Source organism: Cervus elaphus, chromosome 8, assembly GCF_910594005.1.
Source record: "Cervus elaphus chromosome 8, mCerEla1.1, whole genome shotgun sequence".
Taxonomy (NCBI): domain Eukaryota; kingdom Metazoa; phylum Chordata; class Mammalia; order Artiodactyla; family Cervidae; genus Cervus; species Cervus elaphus.
The window spans coordinates 41,440,333-41,446,332 of NC_057822.1; positions in this window are offsets into that span (position 1 = coordinate 41,440,333).

Genomic DNA, 6,000 nt, shown 5'->3' on the forward strand with positions numbered 1-6,000 from the left:
AATGGCTGAGTAATATTCCATTGTGTATATGTACCATAGCTTCCTTATCCATTCATCTGCTGATGGGTGATGCCTCATTTTTATAGAAAATAAAGTCAAGGCTTAGAGAGTGAGTATCATCCTCGAAGGCCTCTCAGCAAGTTAGTAGCAGAGCTAGGACTGAAAACTAGGTCTTTTGATGTACTGTACTGCACCAGCTTTTGTAGGGCTAATGTAGGCCTAAGAAATGTAAACATAATGATGACCGTTCTCCTGGCATGCTCCGGCTTGTCACTAATTGCACCAGCTGCCTTGCTTCACCTTTGATCAACCTTCACCTTCTGGCCACATTTGTAGTAACTAAGTCCCAGTTTTCCCCTCCACTGTATGCCTGGGGCTTGCCCAGCGGTCCAGCATCTCTCTCAAGGACTTGTGGTTCCCATGGTTGAATCCTGTATTCTCTCTTTTGTTGGGCATCCCTCCCTACTTTTCATGCCTGGTACTGGACCACACTGTTCTCTCATCTCCTTCCTGACTCCAAGACTTCAACTAAGGGCCACGATGTTCTGCTCCTGACATAGACAAGACCATGCTCTGGGGGAAGATAAAAAAGAGAACTAACAGTACCAGCTAGGACAGCATTACTGTTCTTACACAATTTTATTTACTAGCTCTCCAGCACATTAATAGGATAATGATAGGGTGAGCATATTATTTACTGCCTGAATCAGAACACTTCTCCTTTTGAGAGAATACTAGGAAACTAGGATCTTTGCTCACTTGTGGTGATGCTATGACACATAACATTGGTTACATATTTGCCACATGCCAGGCATTATTCTCAGTGCTGTATATGCATTTTTCCATTTAATCCTCACAACAACCTCATGAAGAAGGCACTTTTATTAGTCCCAGAAGGCAAGTGAGGAAACGTAAGTAACCTGAGGAAGCCCCTTGCCTAAGGTCGCCCAGGTAGCTAATGAGAGAGGAAGAGTTTGGGCTCAGGCAGCCCGGACCGAGTCTTTATTCTTAGCCACACCCCTCCACAGGAGCCCTCAGATAATTCTCATAGCGGTTCTAGGGGACAGAGTCTGCTCTTTACATTTCTCCCGCTCTATTTTGAAAAAAAAAAAAAAGTGAGGTTTATGTGAAAGTCATAAAATAATAGTACAGTGAACACTTGTATACCGTTACCTCCATTCACCAACTGTTAAAATTCTGCCACATCTGCTTTCTTTCCCTCCCTCCGTGTACATGCATGTGGGTGTCTAATTTTTCCTTTTGGAAACAAATGAAAGCAAGCTGCAAACATCATTCCACTTTACCCACAAATACTTAAGCATGTATCTCCGAAGAGGAAGGATCATCTCCTAAATAGCCTCAACATGATTATTGTACTCCAGAAACTTAATAGTAGTACAATCATGTTACCTAATAGGCAGACCATGTATACTTAAATTTCCTCAATCATCCTAATAAGGTTCTTTATGGCTGTACTTTTTATCATGGATCTAATCAAAGATCATGCATTGCATGTAGTTGTCATTTAGAAAGTCTCCTCGATAGATCTAATATACAGACAAACAAGAAAGAAAAGACAGGGTGGGCATCAGACACATGATGCCCTGATCCTGACCCCTGGCTCACCTAAAGATGAGATGTCACCTACGGTGGCTGTGGACATTCTCTGTGCAAAGACAGCTTCTTGCTTCATGTGTCCATCATCTCAGGCTCTCTGCCTTGGGGCTTTGTCTCGCCCAGCCTGTGAGTAGAGCATCTTAGAAGAGCTGAGTACTTCATCATCTCCTCGAAGATAACTCTTGATCAATGAGGTTCACCCTATGATCTAGCAATTCTACTTTTGGGTATATTTCCAGAGGAAACAAAAACAGGTTATTGAATAAGGCATGCCCATGTTTATTGCAGCATGACTTACAATAACCAAGACATAGAAACAACTTAAGGTCCATCGATGAGTGAAAGGGTGAAGAAGATGCAGTATATTTATACCATGGAAGATTATTCAGCCACGAAAAAGAAGGAAACCCTGCCATTTGTGACAATATGGATTGATCTTCCAGACCTATGGCAAAGTGAGACAAGTCAAGCAGAGAAAGAGAAATACTGTATGACATCATTTATATGTGGAATCTTAAAAAGCTAAACTCCTAAAAACAGAGAGTAAAATGGTGGTTACCAGAGGTTGGGAGTGGGAGAATAGGAGAGATGTTGTCTATGGACACAGACTTGCAATCAATAGACAAATGGAGAACAAATGCAGTGTACAGTGAATATAAACAACAATATGGTATTATAATCAGTAAACTTGCTAATAATCTGGGTCTAATTTCCATCACAAAATAGAAATGATAATTATGTGCCGACTAGATAGAGTGCTGACTATTCTATAATGGCAATCATACTACCATATACAAATGTATCACATGTATATATTAATAATATGCAGAGTACATCATGAAAAACGCTGGGCTGGATGAAGCACAAGCTGGAATCAAGATTGCCGGGAGAAATATCAATAACCCCAGACATGCAATTGACACCACCTTCATGGTACAAAGTGAAGAATAACTAAAGAGCCTCTCGATGAAAGTGAAAGAGGAGAGTGAAAAAGTTGGCTTGAAGCTCAAATTTCAGAAAACTAAGATCATGGCATCCAGTCCCATCACTTCATGGCAAACAGAAGGGGAAACAGTGGCTGACTTTATTTTTGGGGGCTCCAAAATCACTGCAGATGGTGATTGCAGACATGAAATTAAAAGACACTTACTCCTTGGAAGAAAAGTTATGACCAACCTAGATAGCATATTAAAAAGCAGAGACATTACTTTGTCAACAAAGGTCTGTCTAGTCAAGGCTATGGTTTTTCCAGTGGTCATGTATGGATGTGAGAGTTGGACTATAAAGAAAGCTGAGCGCTGAAGAATTGATGTTTTTGAAGTGTGGTATTGGAGAAGACTCTTGAGAGTCCCTTGAACTGCAAGGAGATCCAACCAGTCCATCCTAAAGGAGATCAGTCCTGAGTGTTCATTGGAAGGACTGATGTTGAAGCTGAAACTCCAATACTCTGGCCACCTGATGTGAAAAGCTGACTCATTTGAAAAGACCCTGATGCTGGGAAAGATTGAGAGCAGGAGGAGAAGTGGATGACGGAGGATGAGATGGTTGGATGGCATCACCAACACAATGGACATAGGTTTGGGTGGGCTCCGGGAGTTGGTGATGGACAGGGAGGCCTGGCGTGCTGTAGTTCATGGGGTTGCAAAGAGTGGGACATGACTGAGTGACTGACCTGACCTGACCTGAACTGAACAAATCTTTGCTGCCCTTTGGAGATTGTAGAGGGAGGTGATGTCTTTCCCCTTGGCATCTCAAGCAGACCTTCTGAGTGTATTTTCCTATAGAAATAAAGAAACTTCTACATTACTAAGGTATAATTCTGATACACCAAGGGTCAAACAGGATTTTCTGAACTGATGCAGCATCTGAGCACCTGTGACATGAAGAGCAAACTTTCAAACAACTCCAGAAAATTCTCAGAGCAAGCCCTGTCTATAAGGTTGACCCATGACCCTAAGGAACAGACATTTCTCTAGCTAGGTCACAGCAGGTGACATTCAGACTTGTGCACTTAAAGACAGTGATGGGGAAAGAAAATTCATGAAGGCACCTGGTCAACCCACCTCACAGACAACATCATAGCTGAAGTCTTCCTCTTTCTTTAATTCTGTGCTGTTTACATTGCAGTGTTTCAAGTATTTATTTTTTCTTTATAAACAATTTTTTAATATTTTCCTCCAATAAGTATGCATTAAGTACTTGTATAGGTACTTGTATTTTGGCCACCTGATGTGAAGAGCTAACTCACTTGAAAAGACCCTGATGTTGGGAAAGATTGAAGGCAGGAGGAGAAGGGGACGACAGAGGATGAGATGGTTGGATGGCATCACCGACTCAATGGACATGAGTTTGGGTAAACTCCAGGAGTTGGTGATGGACAGGGAGGCCTGGTGTGCTGCGGTTCATGGGGTTGCGAAGAGTTGGACATGACTGAGCAACTGAACTGAACTGAACTGAATAAGTATATCAAATCAACATGGAAGTCAAATTTGCACAATGTTACATATGAAATGTATTTCAATTTTAAGAGGTTTTAATGAAGTTCATAAGTTCATGCACCAATGACCCAGCTTCCTCTTCCTTTGGTGGGACAGCTCAGGCTGATTCTTCATGCAATGTCATGGACACAAAGCCCTAGATCCCCCACCCTCAGCAATAACCTTTCCATTTGCACAGTTTGAGGGGCTTTTTCTCCTTTCCTGTCCCTATCTTCACTTGTGCTCCTTGGGATTAACTTCCAAATAAACTACCTGCGCCCAAGTGCTTACTTGAGGGTCTTTTGTGGGGAACCCAAAAGTTGCTCATGATCACACAGCTAACTTGTGGCAAAGTCAAGATTTGGACCCAGGCAGCCTAGCTGCAGAACTGATGCTCTTAATTCCTGAACCAAACATCATTTTATGCATGAAGAAACTTCCCAAGTGGGGATAAATGACTTATCTCACATCTAACAGTCAGTAAATGAGGGCTGAAATGGAAATGCAAACTCATATTTGACTTATTCTCAAACTGTTAACAATAACACTAGTACAAATTCAGTGGAGCCTCAAAAATATAGGACTTGACCCTAAGGATGGCAGAGACTAGATGTTTTCCCTCTTCAACTATTGAATTATAAAATTATTTTTTTTCTTTATTAAAGTAATGATTTTGTTTATTATAATCTATAAATCAACAAATAGTCATCAAACCATGATCGAGTGCCAAGGCTGTGCTGGTTACAGGGGTAGTCCTTAATCCCTACCCTCAAGGAGATTATAGTTTAGTGACTGTCATTTATTACTGTGGTTATGCAACAACATTAATTACAATCTTTCCCTCTCTCTTTCTCTCTCTCTCACACACATATATACACGTAAACAGTACCGCTGACTCTTGGTAGAGAGAGTTTGTCATTCCCTTTTCTTTTCCCCTCAGGTCCCCATAAATACTCTTGTTACGGTTCTTCTCACACTTCATTGTAGTTGCCTGTTTATGGATCTGTGTCTCCCACTAGACTCTGAGTTCTGCAAGGGCAAAGATTCTGTTTTATCCTCAGCACCAAGCTCTGGCCTTAGCAGAAAGCTAATAATTTATCAATTTCTTCCATATGGCCAGGGACTGTGAGAAACACATTAAGTGCGTTGCCTCATTTAATCTGCAGAACAATCCTAGGAGACAGCATCTATTATTGTGTTCATTTTACATATTCTTTAATAGAGGCTTAAGGAGGGGCTAAAGAACCTCCCTCTGGGCGTGCAGCTAGTAAATGGCAGAGCTGGGATTCAATCCTGATATTCAGCATGACCCTTTGCACCTTTCTACACTGGATGGTCCCATAGCTAAGCTCTTCTAAAGCCAGAGATCACTGAAAATGGTTCTGATCACTTTAAAATTGTGCAAATAATGGCCGCTGCCAAGCCTCTCAATATGGGCTGCACCCCCCAGCAGATGAGACAGCTGCCTTGTCTCAATTAACCTTTACTGAGATCGAGTTGGTTGACATTAGCTCCCTAAGCACCTCTTCAATCACTCATTCATTCATTCATGCATTCATGGGTTTTCATTTCAAATCGCTCCTTTGTGAACCAAGTTGGGAAATTCTCATTTTCACACATCACCTATTTTGATGGATTCTGCTCGGTTATTTTCTATTTTCATGATTGACCAGCAGCCGTTTATACATTTTTCCAACCATCATCTCCTTTGCAGCAGTGGGCCTTCGACCTGTGATTGCTTTCAAGGAGGTATATTGCCAGTAGTTGTTTTTCTGCCTGTGGTTCCCTGGTAGCTTCAGTTTTCAAATGAAATTGAAATGAAATTGAACAAGATAAATCTTTGTCACTTTTGAATCTGTGAAATCTTGTATATATATGTGTGTGCATGTATATATATCTCTGTATA